This window comes from Mirounga leonina, unplaced genomic scaffold (genome assembly GCF_011800145.1).
Source record: "Mirounga leonina isolate KUSES-001 unplaced genomic scaffold, KU_Mleo_1.0 Mir_53, whole genome shotgun sequence".
Classification (NCBI taxonomy): Eukaryota; Metazoa; Chordata; class Mammalia; order Carnivora; family Phocidae; genus Mirounga; species Mirounga leonina.
In genome coordinates this window covers 19665726-19685042 of record NW_023270807.1, presented here as the reverse complement: position 1 = coordinate 19685042, position 19317 = coordinate 19665726, and the positions used below count along the sequence as shown (strand labels likewise).

Here is a 19317-nt window from a genome sequence, read left to right as displayed (position 1 = left end):
TAAAAGATGTTTTAGCTTGAGATGAAATTAAGTAGATACCACTGCCAGGCCTGGAGAAACTTCAGTCCTCTCTAAAACTATTTTTTCTGTAATTAACAAATGTGTATGAGTACATACCACTGCTGGATTCCCCAGTTGGCAGAGTAAGCCCATGCTTAGGGCAAAGCAAGGATACATAGAGAAAATACATTGGTCAGGCCGTGGTAGGGAAGGATTTAATACTTCATAGGAATGTAATCATCACTGGAAAAATCTAAACTTGGATCGACTTTTCACCCATATTTTTCTATTTCATATTGTTTTATTTTGAATTATATATGGCAGATGGGGATGGGAAGCAGTATAAACTTGCAGATGCTTAAGACTTTAAAGGCCTTTATTCCATTCTATAAGCCACTATATGTGGGCTCAGTGCCAGGTCCTAGGGGTACAAAAATATCCTGCCAGACAAGAGAGTTTCCTACATAACCTCACAAAGAGATTTCTCCTGGGATGGAAGCTGTCTATCACTAACTTTTCAGATGCCCGCTGCAATGGAAGTCCACAAGATAATAGACATTATCTGTCTTGATTACTCTCATATCCCCTGCAACTAGAACAGTACTTGAACATAGTAGATGCTCAGTAAATATTTACCAAGTTAATGAATCAATGCCTGTTTCCTTTGACCATCATAGAAAGCTCCAAGATCCAGCTTCCCAAAAGTCATGACCCTTCTCTCTTTCCTTTTGATTTCCTTGACAGACAAGCACAAGCTAGATATTAAAGCACAGTTCAATGTTAATGAAAGTTGGCCTATTGTTGTTCCCTAATTTCTGGTTAAGTTTTCTCTCATCATTCTGGCCTCCTAAAATCCAAAGAAATGCCCTCCTCTAGATTCAGTTTCTTCATCTGTAATGTGAAAATAATGCCTTCTACCTTCCCCCGCTTAGAGAATTGCTGGGAGGATTAAAATGAGTGACATTCAAAAGTGCTTAGGGCAAAGCTTGACACATGCAAGAGCCACATGAATAGCTCTACCTTTCATTAGGGCATTCCAGGCTCATAACCCCAAATGCCATTTCTGGGGAGTCAGGGGGCTCTTGTTTCCTGCCTGTATGTTAGTTTTCTCTCTTTCATGGGCTGGCTGTGTGTACAGAATACTATATCAGTATATTTGTTGACAAGGGAGAAATAAGGCACTCAGAAAGAATTTCTAGTGATGTAGGGACATAGCCTTGGCTACTTTCCTCCCCCTCCTGGCTACATGTAATTATGAAAATGTTGAAACATATTAAAAAGCTGAAGAATTATAAAATAGTCATCAAACACCCACCACCTAGATTCTCCAACTGTTCACATTTTTCTTTGTTTGCTTTATCACAGATCTATCCATCCATCCTTTTGTCAATCCAGGTGATTTTTTTTATATATTTCAAAGTAGGTTATAAACAACAGTACACTTCACCTTAAATATTTTCACTAGAATTCAATGTTTGTTTATAGTATTTTTGTATCATTCATATACAGTGAAATCCATAAATTTTAAGCTTATCATTTGATCCGTTTTAGCATAAACACCTGTGTAAAACTCTTGCTACTTTTTTAAAAACTGCTTTTAGCCACACATATGCAATTGCCGCAGGCACCATGCCCAGTCATATGCTCCTAGCTCTGGTCCCACACCAGGCCCAGCTGCACCCGGCTTTAGGCCCCCAACCACCACCACCCCGACGCATAGCCCCACCTGCCATAGAGCTTGGTTGCGGGGGGCGGGGGGGGGGGAACAGGTCCAGGATAGGACTAGTGGCCCAGAACAAATTTTGCTAACACTGTTGCCCTGCTCCCAAGTTCCCTGGCAGGCATACCCCCTTGGAACTGGCATGCCTGTGTCCCACTAACAGCACAGAAAGCAAGCACAACAGACAAAGAGTCAGTGCAGACGACTGAACTGAAAGGAAAAGTAACTCAGACAGAAGAGAAGGGCATAAACAACCCACATAGGACACTCTCTCCTGAAGTGCCAGCTTCTGGTGAATGGGGGCTCTGCCTTGCAAGGCACTCCAGGACCTCTTCTTCATAAAGTCATTCCTTTCAAGAGCAGAAGACATAGCTGACTTTCTTAACACAGAGAAACAGACACGGAGAGGCAGACAAAATGAGGATTCAGAGAAATGTATGCCAAATGAAAGAACAGGACAAGGCTATGGCCAGAGATCTAAGTGAAACAGTTATAAGTAACACATCTGATAGCGAATTTAAAGCAATCATCATAAGGACACGCACTGGATTTGAGAAAAGTGGAAGACATGAGTGAGACCCTTAACACAGACATAAGGGGTAACATAGCAAAGATAAAGCACTCAATAAATGATATGAGCAACATGCTTGACAGAATAAACAGCAGAATGGAAGAAGTAGAGGAATGAATTAATGACCTAGAAGACAGAGGAATAGAAAGTAATCCAGGTGAACAAAAGAGAGAAAAAAAGAACTATGCAAAATGAGAATAGATTTAGGGAACTCAGTGACTCTATCAAAAGTAATAATATTCCTATTATAGGAGTCTCAGAAGAATAGAGAGTAAAGGGGGCAGAAAATTTATTTGAAAAAATAATAGCTGAAAACTTCCCTAATCTGGGGAAAGAAGCAGATGTCCAGATCCAGGAAGCATACAGAACTCCAATCAAAATCAACAAAAGCAGACCCACACCAAGAAATATTGTAATTAAACTTGCAAAATATAGTGTAAAAAAATTTAAGAGCAGCAAGACAAAAGCAGTAACTTAAAAGGAAAACTCATAATGATACAAGAGGATTTTTTTCAACAGAAACTTTGTAAGCCAGAAGAAAGTGAGTGGCATGATATATTCAAAGTGTTGAATGGGAAAAATGTGCAGCCAAGAATAATCTATCCGGCAAGGTTATCACTCAGAATAGAAGGAGAGATAAAGTGTTTCCCAGACAAATAAAAACTAAAGGAGTTCAGCCCTATAAGAAATATTAAAGGGACTCTGAGTGGAAGGGAGAGATCAAAATGACAGTATAAAGGTAGGAAACACAAAAGTAGTAAAAATGAATATTTCTATTAAAAAATCAGTCAAGGAAGTCATACAAAAAGGATATAAAATACAATAACATATACCTAAAACATGGGGAGGAGAGGGGGAAAGAATGGGCTCAAACTTAAATGACCATCAACTTTTTTTTAAACAACCATCAACTTAATATAGATTGCTATATGCCAAAGAGGTTATATACAAACCTAATGGTAACCATATATCAAAAACCACTAATAAGTATGCAAAGAATAAAGAGAAAGCCAAATACATCACTAAAGAAAATCAGCAAACTATGAAAGAGAGAAAGAAAGGATCAGAGAAAATCTTCAGAAATAACCACAAAACAAGCAATAAAATGACAACAAATACATATACATAAATACAATAAAAAATAATTATTTTGAATGTAAATATGCTAAATGCTCCAGTCAAAAGACATAGGATCACAGAATGGATTAAAAAAAAAGAATGAAAGAAAGAAAAAAAAACAAGACCCATCTATATGCTGCCTACAAGAGACTCATTTGGACCTGAAGATACCTGCAGATTGAAAGTGAGGGTGGGGAAAAACATTTATCACACAAATGGATGTCAAAAGAAAGCTGGAGTTGCAATACTTACATCAGACAAAATAGACTTTAAAAACAAAGACTATTAAGAGACAAAGGACACTATATAATAATAATGGGGATAATCCAACAAGATATAACAATTGTAAATATTTATACACCTGACACGGGAGCACCCAAATACATTAAACAGTTAATAATAAACATAAAGGAACTAATTAATAGCACAACAATAGTAGGGGACTTTAACACCCCACTTATATCAAGGGACAGATCATATAAACAGAAAATCAGCAAGGAAACAGTGGCTTTGAATGACACACTGGACCAAATAGATTTAACGGATATAGTCAGAACATTCCATCCTAAAGCAGCAGAATACACATTCTTTACAAGTCCACACAGAATATTCTCCAGAATAGATCACATATTAGCCCATAAAACCATCCTCAACAAATTCAAGATTGAAGTCATACCATACATCTTTTCTGACTATAATGCTATGAAACTTGAAGTCAATTACAAGAAAAAATCTGAAAGGACCACAAATAGATGGAGGTTATATAACATGCTACTAAGCAGTGAATGAGTCAATCAGGAAATAAAAGAAGAAATAAAAACGTCCATGGAAACAAATGAAAATTAAAACGTCGGTCCAAAACTTTTGTGCTGCAGCAAAAGTAGTTTTAAGAGGGAAGTTTATAACAATACAGGTCTCCCTCAAGAAGCAAGACAATTTTCAAATAAACAACCTAACCTTACACCTACAGGAGCTAGAAAAAGAATGAACAAAACCTAAAACCACCAGATGCAAGGAAATAATAAAGATTAGAGCAGAAATAAATGACATAGAAACTAAAAAAACAACAGGACAGATCAATAAAACCAAGAACTAGCTCTTTGAAAAAAAATCAATAAAGTTGATAAACCTCTAGCCAGACTTATCAAGAAAATAAGAGAAAGGACTCAAGTAAGTAAAATGACAAATGAGAAAAATTTTAAAAACTCCCAAAAACCAAAAGTTCAGAACCAGATGGCTTCACAGGCAAATTCTACCAAACATTTAAAGAGGAGTTAATACTCATTCTTCTCAAACTATTCCAAAAAATAGAAAAGGAAGGTAAACTTGCAACTTCATTCTATGAGGCTACTCTTATCTTGATACCAAAACTGTGTAAAGACACCACTAAAAAAGAGAACTACCAGCCAATATCCCTGATGAACATAGATGCAAAGATTCTCAATAAAACACTAGCAAACTGAATTCAACAATACGTTAAAAAAAAATCATTCACCCTGATCAAATGGGATTTATTCCTGGGTTGCAAGGGTGATTCAATATTCACAAATCAATCAACATGATACATCACATCAATAAGAAAAAGGATAAGAATCATATGATCATTCCCAACGATGCAAAAAAAAAAAAAAGCATTTGACAAAGTACAACACCCATTTATGATAAAAACCCTCAACAAAGTAGGTTTAGAGGGAACACACCTCAACATAATAAAGGCCATATATGAAAAACCTATAGTTAACATCATCCTCAATGGGGAAAAACTGAAAGCTTTTCCCCTAAGGTCAGGAACAAGACAAGGATGTCGACTCCCACTGCTTTTATTCAAAATAGTACCGGAAGTCCTAGCCACAGCAGTCAGACAACAAAAAAGAAAGAAAAGAGATCCAAATCAGTAAGTAAAAAGTAAAACTTTCACTATTAGCAGATGACATGATACTATATATAGAAAATCCAGAGATTCCACCAAAAAACTGATAGAACTGATAATCGAATTCAGTAAAGTCACAGGATACAAAATCAATGTACAGAAACATGTTGCGTTTCTATACATCAGTAATGAAGCAGCAGAAAGAGTAAGTAAGAAAACAATCCCATTTACAATTGCACCAAAAACAGTAAGATACCTAGCAATAAACCTAACCAAAGAGGAGGAAAACCTGTACTCCGAAAACTATTAAACACTGATGAAAGAAACTGAAGATGACACAAAGAAATAGAAAGACATTTCATGCTCATGGATTAGAAGAACAGATATTGTTAAAATGTCTATACTACCCAAAGCCATCTACATATTTAATTCAATCCTTATCAAAATACCAACAGCATTTTTTACAGAGCTAGAATGAGCAATTCTAAAATCTGTTTGGAACCACAAAAGATCTTGAATAGCCAAAGCAATCTCGAAAAAGAAAAGCAAAGCTAGAGGCATCACAATTTCAGACTTCAAGTTATATTACAAAATTGTAGTAATCAAGATAGTATGATACTGGTACAAAAATGGACACATAGATCAATATAACAGATGAAAAAAAAACAGAAATAAACCCCCAACTATATGGTCAATTAATCTTTGACAAAGCAGGGAAGAATATCTACTGAGTAAAGGACAGTCCTTTCAACAAATGGTGTTAGGAAAACTGGACAGCAACATGCAAAAAAATGAAACTGGACTACTTTCTTATACCATATACAAAAATAAATTCAAAATGGATCAAAGACCTAAAAGTGAGACCTGAAACCATAAAAATCCTAGAAGAGAACCCAGGCAATAACCTCTGACATCAACAGTAGTGATGTTTTTCTAGATATATCTCTTAACACAGGGGAAACAAAAGCAAAAATAAACATTTGGGGCTCCATAAAAATAAAAACTTCTGCACAGTGAAGGAAACAATCAGCAAAACTAAAAGGCAACCTATGGAATGGGAGAAGATATTTGCAAATGACATATCTAATAAAGGGTTAGTATCCAAAATATATGAAGAATTTATATAACTCAACACCAAAAAAACAAATAATCTAATTAAAAATGGGCAGAAGACATGAACAGGCATTTCTCCAAAGAAGACATCCAGATGGCCAACACACATGAAAAGATACTCATCATCACTTACCATCAGGGAAATGCAAATTAAAACTATAATGAGCTATCACCTCACACCTGTCAAAATGGCTAAAATCAACAACACAAGAAACAACAGGTGTTGGTGAGGATGTGGAGAAAAAGGAACACTCATGCATTGTTGATGGGAATGCAAACTGATGCAGCCACTTTGGAAAATAGTATGGAGTTTCCTCAAAAACTTAAAAATAGAACTACTCTATGATCCAGCAATTACACTACTGGGTATTTACCCAAAGAACACAAAAACATTAATTCAAAGGGATACATGCACCCCTATGTTTATAGTGGTATTATTTACAATAACCAAATTATGGAAGCAGCCCAAGTGTCCATCAACTGATGAATGAATAAAAAAGTGGTGTGTGTGTGTATATGTATACCATACATATGTATACCATACATACACACACACACACACACACATACAATGGAATATTATTAAGCCATTAAAAAGAATAAAATCTTGCCATTTGCAGCAACATGGATACAGCTAGAAAGGATAATGCTAAGTGAATTAAGCCCGCAAGAGAAAGACAAATACCATATGATTTCACTCATATATGGAATTTAAGAAACAAAACAAATGAGCAAGGGGTAAAAAAGAGAGAGAGAGGCAAACTAAGAAACAGACTCTTAATATAGAGAACAAGGTGATGGTTACCAGAGGGGAGGTGGGTGGGGAGTGCACGAAATAGGTGATGAGGATGAAGGAGGGCACTTATGATGAGCACTGGGAGACGTGTTGAATCACTATATTGTACACCTGAAACTAATATAACACTGTCTGTTAACCAACTGGAATTAAAATTAAAAAGTTGACAATCTGACCCAAAAAACTTGTTTCCATACATATATTGTGCAATAAATGAACAAGCTACTGTTCATATAACTTGCATCTCAGCCTCTTTGAAGGCCAAGAATTCCTTTAAAAAAGGGAATTAGGTTGCTCTGTGTCATATTACAGTTTGACCAATGTGATTACATTGTTGCAGTTTCAAAGAATATGGAATACTTACAGGTCTATGTCAAATCCTGAAACTCTATAAACTCTTAGCCACCATCAACTCACAAAAATGCTTCTCCAGTGCAGAGAGAAATTCTTTGGAGAATATTATAAAGCTAATGAAAGTATACATAGCAAAAAAAGAAAAAGATCATACAGTTCAAGATATTTTTACCTAAATGATCAAAAAAAATTCCTCTAAAATTTGTGCAGCTCCAGGCTGCTAGATGCCCAACAGCTTATCCACCTTTCTCTAATTTATTCACTGACAAATTCAGTGAAGATTCCTATTCCCAGTGGTCTATTATAGGTGCAACTATGGAAACTTTAAAAATGGGTTATAACCAAAAGTCCATGTCCCTTAAGAGATGGACGATGCACAAGAAGTCTGTAATATTCCTGAAACTACATGCAGAATCTCTAAAGGACCAAATGCACATTTACCTGGAGAACTTCTTATTGAGGAAGTTATTATAAAAATTAAAAACCTACACCCTAAAATCAGATTTGGTTATTTTGCTGATGTGGGCTCAGTAGCAGAAAGCATAAAAAAAAAAAAAAAAAAAGAAAAGAAAACCACTGAATCCAAAAGATTCACTCAATCTTTTAATAAACAGTAAAACATACTGACTTGAATTTTACTTCTTTCCTTTACTTCACTTATGATTGGCTATAGGTGTGTTACCATAAACTATTATTACTATTATCAACAATAATTATATAGCATAGAATTATATAGCACAGAACTTGCAGGCAAGCAGGACAGCTATTAGCATTTCCTTTTTATAGATGAGGATACTGAGGTTCAAAGCAGTTAAATTACCAGCCTACATAGCTAGTGAAAAGTAGAAATTAGACTGCTGGTCCTTTAAATATACATCCAAAACATTCTCCATACCATCACAGCATTCCACTCAGGCAACTGTAAAAACTAAGAAAAAATTTTAAGGAACATGGGTGGGAGTAGACTCTTGAGAGTTGATCTGGAACCTTGAAGCCTTTGGTTCCACGGAGATTCCCCCATTAACTAGCATTCATTCAGTGTTGTCCTTTTCAGCTTATTAGCACCAGAACTCCATTTCCCTTCTCCCCAGTTTCACTCTTTTCCCATTTCCTATGAGGCAACTTAAACCTGGCTAATACATCAGGAATGTTTGTAGAATAATGAATTTTCTGGGATTATCTCAAAAAATGTGTAATACCTAGGAAGAATGTTTAGGAAACCCAACAGAACAATGCTGGAGACAGATCAAGAAGAATGAATGAAGAATTACCACAGGACTGCATTGTGTGTGGCTTATGCAGTTAGTGTTGGTTCGTAAACTGGTCCCCATACTTGGCAGGCAAGAAGAGACCAAAGAAAGAGATGGAGCACTCCAGATTGGTAAGGGGCAGGTTTAATAAGCAAGGGAACTTACATCTGAGGCTTGCTGAAGTGGTCATAAGATGAGATCTCCACATCTGCCCACTAGAATCTCAAAAGTTTATATAGAAGCTTTAACTGGGTTCAGTCATGTGTTCATTCCAGACGATCTCAACAAATTGTGCTCTCAAGACTGCATCCTTGAAAATGGCTCCCACTGTGTGAGTGGTAGGCAGAACATATGTTCCAAGGACAGCAGAGAGGTTGAGGAGCCTCTGATTGCCAACATCCAGCTTGAGGACCAACAGGTGGTCATATCCTTTCGATGGCCTCCTCCAGCAATAGGTCACCAGAGTCAGGCTGCCTGGATTTCAATCCTGGCTTCCCCACTTACTGGTTCTATGATCCTAGAACTTAATCTCTCTGGTCTAAGTTTCCTTATTATAAATAGGAAAGGTAATTTTACCTAACTCATAGGGTTTTAACAAGCATTGAAGGAGTTAATATTTGTAAATTACTTAGAACAATGTCTAATATATAGCAGAGGCTGTGTGTGTGTGTGTGTGTGTGTGTTTTATAGTAAATTTCACTGAACAGGATCTCTGGATTCTGTTAGAAATTTAAATAATTGTGTAAGTGATTAGTTGCCCTTTCATTTTTAGCTACTTGAACTCTTCTTGAGGGGTTGGTAGTGTGGAAGAGTCATTCCTCTGGCTGAAAGCCCTATAACCTGACAGATAAAGATAGGGCAAAGGGAGGGTGAAGAGAGGAAAGAATAAAGAAATGTTCTTTTTAAAAATAAAGTATATACCCATCCCCAGCAATATGATGCCATACCAAAGGTGAAACCTTACCTGGTACAGCACATAGAAAAATTTGGTTGGGGTACCTGGGTGGCTCAGTAGGTTGAGCATCCAACTCTTGATTTTGGCTCAGGTCATGATCTCAGGGTCCTGGGACTGAGCCCCGCATCAAGCTCTTCACTCATCAGAAGTCTGTTGGAGATTCTCTTTCTCCCTCTCCCTCTGCCCTTCCCCCCATGCTCGCTCTCTCATTTGCGCTCTCTCTTTCTTTAAAATAAATAAATGAATCTTAAAAAAAAAAAAAAAGAAGAAGAAGAAGAAGAAGAAAAAGAAGAAAGAAAAATCTGGTTAATCTGGCCAGGAACCTGGCCCAGGGAATGTCAACACCAAGTTAGGTGGGAAGTCTGGGAGGTTTGACAGGAGAACCATGACTCTAAATGCTGAGATTCTCAAAGGGTGACATCCAGAGTAAATAAAAAAGAGCTTCTCCATACATGCTCTTCCACAGACAAACCAGGTAGTAGTATTCTGCTTGGCTATTTTTGCCTTGCCTCTGGGTAGACTGGTAGGAGCCCCTGTAATCTTTTTATGAAGGCTGTTAACTACAAGCTCACAGTCAAATGGGTTTGGATCTGGAATTCACACTACAGTTGGCTCTTGAACAGCATGGGGGTTAGGGGTGCTGATCCCCCCTGCAGTTGAAGATCTGTGTATGACTTTTGACTCCCCCAAAACTACTAATAGTCTACTGTTGACCAGAAGCCTTACAGGTAATGAAAATAGTCAATTAACACATATTTTATATATGTATTACATACTATATTCTTGCAATAAAGTAAGCTAGAGAAAAGAAATGCTATCAAGAAATTCATAAGGAAGAGAAAATACATTACAGTACTGTACTATATTTATGGGGGAAAAAATCCACATATAAGTGAACCTGCACAGTTTAAACCCATGTTGTTCAAAAGTCAACTATGCATGTGTGATGCCTCCAAACCCCCAATATAAAAATTTTGCTTAAAGGCGTCAAGTTTTTGGTCCAAGCACTCCAAACTCAAAATCTCAAAGATTTCCCACAGATAAAGCTGTAAAGAATGAGACCTTACAGGAAAAAATTAGTAAATAAGAGGCAATTAGCCACCTTGAGTGAGAAACAACAAAATGATAAATCACAGCAGACCCACAAACACTTCAAACATAGAAATTAGCCAATAACATTTAAAATAAGCATGTTTAAGATTTTTGAAATGTGATGAAGAAATAAGAGGCTATCAAAGGTGACCAGACAATTCTGGAAAAGGACCACATAGAAATGAAACTCAATATGACGTTTAAATATGACATTAGGTATGGCTGATGAAAGAATCAATGAGGTGGAATTTAGACCTGATAAAATTACCCAGGAGACATCAGAGCAAAATGAAGTGATAAAAGGGGGGGAGGGGCACCTGGGTGGCTCAGTCGGTTAAGCATCTGCCTTCAGCTCAGGTCATGATCCTGGGGTCCTGGGATTGAGCCCCAAGTTGGGCTCCCTGCTCCATGGGAAGCCTGCTTCTCCCTCTCCCTTTGCTACTCCTCCTGCTTGTGCTCTCTCTCTCTCTCTCTCTATTAAATGAATTTTTTAAAATGGGGAAAAAGTGAGAAGGCACAATATACAATCCAGAAGGAGATAACTGAGAGAATGGGGAGGGGCAGTATTCAAGAGATAATAGCTGACAACTTTCCCATACTGATGAAAGATTCTAATTCTCAGATCAGAAAACCCAAGCAGAATAAATAAAAAGAAATAACACTTAGCTACATCATCATGAAACTGCAAAACACAAGAAGAGGAAAAAGATCTTAAACACTGTCAGAGAAAAAAGATAAATTATCAATACAAAACTGACAGGTGGACTAATAGTTGATCTCTCACAAAACAACGAAACCAGAAGCCTGTGATATATAATCCTTAAAGAGCTGGGGGAAAAATCCAAAAACATATATCCTGTGATCAGAGCTCATGCTTAGAACAGCTGTAACAGATTTTTTTTTTTAATTTTTAAGAATTATTTATTTACTTTAGAGAGGGAGAGAGAGTGTGAGAGGAGGGAGGGGCAGAGGGAGAGAACCTCAAGCAGACTCCCTGCTGAGCACTGAGCACAGAGATGGACATGGGGCTCCATCTCACAACCCTGAGATCATGACCTGAGCCAAAATCAAGAGTCAGATGCTTAACCAACTGAGCCACCCAGGTGCCCGAACAGACATTAACATTTGTATAGACTCCCTCACTTGTTGGTAAAGAGCTGCTGCTCAAACACCACCCCCTGCCCAGGCACACCTCTGCTGACCTGCCACCATTGGACCCTGGGATACATCCTGATCGAGCAATCAAATGTCAGTGTGGGGCATACCATGAGCTTCTAGGACCAGTATACCACCATCAGCTCTCCCCATGCTCCCACACCTCCCAGGGAGCCCATCTGCCCTTTCACCCACCAGCCAGCCCTCCATGGCTCCCACTTGTCACTCCCTGCCCTCCTCTTGCCCCCTGACCAGACCAAGCCTATACCCCTTTGTGGAAAATCACTCCCTTGCAACAGTGCTGGCCCACAAGCAATTGGGCTCTGTGGGAAGATAGTTCCTCCCAGCCATGACTGTCCGTCCACCACTAACCAGCTCTCCAGAGTCACACATCTGTGGCCACTGGGGGGAGATGCAGCCCATGTGGATTTCACCTCTGAGCATGCCGGTGAGGGACACAGAGGACAGCCAGGTAATGGGTGCCCGCCAGCAGCCAGACAGCTCGGGCTCCCCCTGGCACTCCCTCCTGGCAGGAGTCTTTAATAAATGTAGATCCACCCCATAAATTAAATCAATAGTTACAGTCTTCCCACAAAGAACACACAAAACCCAGATGGCTGAGAAGTAAGCTCTCTTGAGTGTTCAAGGAACAGTTAATTCTCAGCTTATCCTAGTTCCTCTAAAGAAAGGTCAACCAAGAACACTCCCAACTCATTTTATGAGACTTACATAAACTTGATACCCAAACCAGACATGAACAGTATAAAAAAGTTCCCTTAGGAGCATAAATGCAAAAACCCTAAATAAAACATTAGCACACTAAATCAAGAAATACCCCATAAAAATAACAACGCATCATGATCAAGTTAGATTTATTCAAAGATACACCTGGTCCCATGTTAGAAAAATCTGTTAATGCAATTCACTACAATAACAGATTCAAAGACAGAAACCATATGATCATCTTAATAGATTCAGAATGGTCTCCAGTAAAATTCAATAACCACTTACATTTTAAAAATAAAAACAATTTGTGGCAAACTAAAATAAAAGGGAACCTACTTAATCTGATAAAGCTTATCCATAAAGAACTTGCGGCAAATATCTTGCTTACGAGTAAAACATTAAATGATTCCTAAAATCAGGAAGCAGCAAAGATTTCCATTATGACTGTTTTCTTTTCATTATATTGGAAGTACCTCCCAGTGCAAGAGAAGAGAAGAAATTCATGTTGTAGACTGGAAAGGATTTGCAGATAACATGATTATCTAGATAGAAATCTAAAAGAATATACACATAAAATGCTCGAGTTAGTAAGAGAGTTCAGGAAGTCTGCAGAATGTAAGATGAGTACATAAAAACTATTTAATTTTGCAAGCCAGACATGAAGAAATGACACTACTTCTGACAATGGCAGATGAGGTTCACTTGCACTAACCCTCCCACTTAGGCTAACTGAAAATCTACACAAAGTGTACGTTTTGTAGCTTGGAGGGCATTAAAAGAGTAAAGGATTCTCGGCAAAGATACACGAAGAGATGGCAAAACAAAGAAGTCAGAAGGCATATGAATTCAGAAAAGTTGAAAATAAAAGGATGGGAGAAAGCTTGTGTGGGGGTGCCTGGGTGGCTCAGTCGGTTAAGCGTCTGCCTTCGGCTCAGGTCATGATCCCAGGGTCCTGGGATCAAGTCCTGCATCGGGCTCCTGGCTCAGCGGGGAGCCTGCTTCTCCCTCTGCCCCCTCTCCCTGCTCTCTCTCTCTCTCTCTCACAAAAATAAATAAATTTTTAAAAAATCTTTAAAAAGAAAGCTAGTGTGGTGTATGAAGATCAGGCAAAGCAGACTTTAAGGCAAAAAAAAAAAAAAAAGGCTTTAAGAGATAAAAGGGACACTTTGTAATGTTTATTTCACCAGGAAGAGCGAAGGTTCAATAATAACGTGGCCTCACGCTGATTATAAATCAAGTATCTACACAAAAGTATACCTGCTGCATATTCCATCTAGATAAGGCTCTGAACCAGACTATTGACAAATTCTCACAGAAGCAATAAAACTACTAGGGAAGGAAGAAAGGACAGAGGGAGGGAGGGAAGGAAGAAGGGAGATTGTTATAAAGACCAGAATGATTATGTCTCAGGGACGAAGGGGGAATGTGAACTTGGAGGGGCACTCAGGTAATAAGAAAGAAGTTTAAAAGACAGCATTTGTAATAACTACTAAAACAAGATTTTACAGAGAATTATGTATCTTTATAGAAAGATATACATAAGACCTAAATAAGTGGAAAAATAGGGATAGGAAGACTCAATTTTATGACGGTATCAGTCCCACCCAAATTAGCATATAGTCACTGTAATGTAAATCAAAACCCAAATATGTATTTTTGCGCAGCTTGACAAGTCAATTTGGTAATTTTTACAAAATAAAGAAGAGAAGAATAGCATACAAGCCAAGGTTTAGAGAAGCAGAACCCGGATAAATAAAAATAAATAAAATTAGAAAAAATAAATAGTATATATATTTTATATAAAGAGCAAGAGAGACCGAGACACAGAGAGACAGCAAGAGACAGATTTATCATAAGGAACTGGCTTACGTGATTGTCGGAACTGGCTAAGCAAATTCAAAATCCGTAAAGGAGGCCGTCAGAAGCACGACGGAAATAAGCACGACGGAACTCCACCGGAAGCGGCCAAAGCCGTCATCCACAGGTGGAATTCCTTCTCTCTCCTGGGGAACCTTACGTCCTACGTCTTACGTCCTACGTCTTACGTCTTACGTCTTACGACCTACGTCCTTCCAACAGAGTCAATGAGGCCCACCCAGGTAATCCAGGATAATCTTCTTAAAGTCAACTGATTAAGGGCTTGAATGACATGGGCAACATTACCTCACAGCAACGGACCGCTTCCCTGGGACTAGAGCCTAGCTAAGCGGGCAGACGAAAAACGCCATCACAAATTGACAAACTCGTCCGCAAAAGAGGCCGACTTGACCTTCAGATACCAAGGCTTATGATAGCGCTGCATTCGTTAGGACTGTGGTGTTAGGCAGCACAGGGTGGTCCCGGGACACGCCGACAGCTAGTAAACAGACTCAGGTGTACAGTGAAGGCTGGAAAATGGTCTAGCTGGCGTTGGAGATCAGTGAGGGAGAGAGGGCTTATTCGGCAAATGTGTTGGGAGAACACATTATCCACACCAAAAACGATGAAAATAGATCCCTATTCATACTCTACACACACACGCACGCGGCCACACATACACAATGGATGGGAAATCGACCTTGGGTTACCTTTTCTCTTCTGTTTCCCTTGAAACCTGATAGAGGTAGAATTTCAGCTGTGTGTCGAAGCAGCAATGCTTATGATAACAAATTACCCCTGATTGAATATATTTGTTCTGGAAGACTGTAAATGAACCATAAATATCTTGTGGGAAGCTTCCCTGGCGCCACATAAGTTCTAACTAGGCATTTTCCTTGCCAGCACCTCAAAGCCATGTCCTAGTTAGAAGGGTTATTGGTTCCTACGGAGCCTGGAGGTTCTAAGCCAGTGTGATCACTGAGATGAGAGTTGCTTTCTTCCACATCCTCGCCAACACTTGCTTATTTTGTTTTTGATTTTAGCCATTCTGACAGGTGTGAGGTGATATCTCATTATGGTTTTGATTTGCATTTTCCTTATGATGACTGATGAGGATCTTTTCATGTGTCTGTTGGTCATTTGTATGTCTTCTTTGGAAAAATGTCTATTCGGATCCTCTGCCCATTTTTTAATTGGATTATTTGTGGGGTTTTTGGTGTTTAGTTGTGTAAGTTCTAAATTTTGGATATTAACACCTCATAGGATATATTACTTGCTAATATCTTCTCCCGTTCAATAGGTTGCCTTTTTGTTTTGTTGATGGTTTCCTTTGTTGTACAACAGCTTTTTAATTTATTTGACATAGTCCCAATAGTTTATTTTTGCTTTTGTTTCCCCTGCCTCAGGAGACATATCTTTAAAAAAAAATGTTGCTATAGCCGATGTCAGAGAAATTACTGCCTGTTTTCTCTTATAGGAGGTTTATGATTTCAGGTCTCACATTTAGGTCTTTAATCCATTTTGAGTTTATTTTTGAGAGACAGAGAAGGGGGGATGGTAGAGGGAAAGGGAGGGAACCTCAAGCAGACTCTCTGCTGAGCACAGAGCCCAACTTGGGGCTCGATCTCTCACGACCCTGAGATCATGAGCTGAGCTGAAATCAAGAGTCGGATGCTTAACTGAATGAGACACCCAGGTACCTCATTTTGAGTTTATTTTTGTGTATGGCGTGAGAAAGTGGTCTAGTTTCATTCTTTTGCATGTGACTGTCCAGTTTTCCAACACCATTTATTGAAGAGACTGTCTTTTCCCCATTGTACATTCTTGCCTCCTTTGTCATGGATGAATGGACCATCTAAGGGTAGGTTTATTCCTGAGCTCTCTGTTTGTTCCATTGATCTCTGCATCTATTTATGTGTGTGGGGGGGTGGCAGTTCTTGTTTAATTTCTATTATTATTCTTTTGAATATACACACATATAAACTCTGTGTATTATATATCAACATACAAATAATTTTCGATGTAAAGAGTTTGCCTTATAAAGGGTGGATATTGGCCGGTGCCAGCAGCAACGTCCTGGAGAGAGGAGAGTCCTCTCACTCTCACTACATTCTCAGAGGCCAGGGGGTGGGAGCGGCCACACTCAGGGTACAAGTGAGTAGCCCCTTCCTCTAAAATCAAGACCTTGGGAGCACCTGGGTGGCTCAGTCGGTTGGGCGTCTGCCTCCGGCTTGGGTCATGATCCCAGGGTCCTGGGATCGAGGCCCGCGTCGGGCTCCCTGCTCAGCTCATGCTCTCTTCTATCTCTGTCTGTCTCTCTCTCAAATAAATAAATAAAATCTTCCAAAAATAAAAAGTAAAATAAAATCAAGACCTCGGTCCCTGAAACCAAGGCTTGCCTGTTTCAAATTCCATAGCAACAGGAGTATTTGTGCCACACATACCTGGTTGTGAAAGAAAGCTATTCTGCAAATGATCTGGGGCAAAATGAAGGTGACACCACAGCCACCACCGTCCCTGTCACTCCCCACACCTGGGGAGCCTGCCGACCTCAGCTGGACTATTTCAGGTGCTGGTTTTCTTGCCCTTGGCTCCTTCTACCAGCCCAGCTCAAGCAAACTCTGAAGATATTTTATCCTCTGTGGCATTTTGGCTTAACAAGAATTTCAAATTAAGATACCTCCCTAAGGAGAACAGGAAATTTAGAGCCAACCTTTTCAGCAGGTTTCAGTCTTAAGTAGAATGTCTTCTGTATTTCCACGGGATTCCCCCAATTGAATAGGTGCCAGTGATTCTATTTGTTTTCCTATCTAAAGGGCTGCAGAGCAGAAGTGGAAAAAAACACAGATTCTGAGTCCCAGAGACAGCTGAACTGTGAGAGGTACTTTTATGAAATATTATTTCAGTGTGTGGCGATGTAGTTAATGGCAGAATAAGCTCAGTCCTGAAGGTCCTTTTGTGATATTTCTTCGCTTTTAGCAAATACACCCTCATTCCCCATTTCCAAAGCATATCATTTCACCTCTCAATTTTCTTTCCTTTAATTTTGGCAAAAATCACTAGAAATAATAACTACTGCACCATCTTTACGAGTTAAAAATACAGGTGGGAAAATCAATTGATTTATTAAACAAGCCTGATATGGGGAGAACATAGGAACCAAACAGTTTTCCACCCCCCCCCCATTTCTCCCTGTGATTTTCCTCGTCACTCACAGCTAATGCAAACATCCTCAGTCCAGAAATTGGAAACACCAGGCCCCCATCAGAGCCCAGATGAGCACGAGATGTGAAGTCGTGCCTCCCCACCTTTCTCCAGCGAGGCCTGGCCCTGGGCAGGAGGCCAGCCCGCAGAAGAAAGGGCAGGTCAGCAGCCCTCTTCCTGCTCCCCTAACCCATCTCCTCCTTGTCTCCTCAGCTGTGCTGGAGTGCCCCCCACAAGAGGAGGTGGGCGATGTGAGAGGGAGGGAATGTTCTCCCCGCACTGGTGCTATATTGTAAGCTGGCTTCATGCATTTGGGGCTGGTGATAGGTTGACACTGTTTTTGTCACTGGTGCTCTTGAGCATGTTTTGGCAATCTACCCCATCAGTGTGGACCTTCCCAGAAATTCTCTGGGCCTGGGCATATGCATCTCTACCTGGCTGGCTGCTTGAAGCCCCTAGGACTCAGGTGCCATCTTCAGCTTCTCTGAGCTGAGCTGGAAGGCTCTTCCAGGTGGTCTGAGACAGGACCTGAGGTGAGCCCACGCTGCGTCTGCCTCTTGCTTACACCTGGATCTCATCCATGAGAAAAGTCAGGATAAACTCTAGAAGGTCGGGTCCATCTGGAGCCCAGAGCATCTCCTTCATCAGCCGCCCAGCTGGTCTCTGGGCCGTTGGCTTTCTCAGGAGAGTGTGTCTCTTCAGTTGGCAATGACCCTGTGACTCTAAGAGGCACGTGTCTAGCTCTCCGGAACGGTATTGTTCAAGCCCTTCTTGCAGGCCTTGAAGACAGGGCAAGCACCCTTGGCCCTCCTCCTTGGGGGGTGCTGGTGGGAGAAGGGGGGCATTCACAGCACACTCGCAACTCCTCTTTCATGCAAGTCCCCACTCTCTGCTCTTCCAGCACTTTCCCCCGTTGGTGTGGGAACGAGGTTTGGAATTCATCATCCAGCTCCAAGCACTACCTTTTCACAGGTTCTCCAGAGGAGGATGCTCTCCTTCCCAGCTCACTTCCATGCTAATTGTCTTGGGCTCTCAGGCAAAGGTTTCACTTACCGTCCTGTGTCAGCAGGTGAAGGAAGAACAAGGAAACTAGCCAGGTGTTCTGGGTAAACTGGGACAATACAGGAACAGAAATGACAGAGTAAGAGAATCCAAGCAGGACGTGGTCTGGGCCGTGGTGTTTCAAGGAAGAGCGTTGCAGGTGTCCGTGCAAAACTGAGTCAATACGTAGGAAGAATTTTAGCTGTAGACACGGGGGAAGGAGTAGGTTGATTCAAAGGGCTAGGATTTCACAACAGGTGGAACATGAAAATGCGTAAGTAAAATACAAATAAATCTGGAGCAAAATACTCAGTTTGTGGCCTTCCTTTGATTATTTCTCAATGAAGTGGTGGTCTGTTCTGCTTCCTGGTTTTATAAATGTTATCTGTTTCATAGGTAAAGTGATCAGGTTAGTTGTTGGTAGTGACCGAAGAGGAGAGTTAGTCAAGCGGGCACAGAGCTCTGCTGTCCTAGATCCTGAGAAATGGAAACAA

The 19317-nt window shown here is 39.9% G+C and overlaps 1 long non-coding RNA gene across 1 annotated transcript in view; it reads right to left on the bottom strand.

Moving 5' to 3' along the window:
* LOC118001178 overlaps positions 1-19040 on the bottom strand; it is a 45756-nt gene extending 26716 nt beyond the window's left edge. The window contains exon 1 of the long non-coding RNA XR_004676637.1: positions 18836-19040. This is a non-coding gene — a long non-coding RNA (uncharacterized LOC118001178). The remainder of the gene's footprint in view (positions 1-18835) is intronic.
* Positions 19041-19317: the final 277 nt, after the last annotated feature.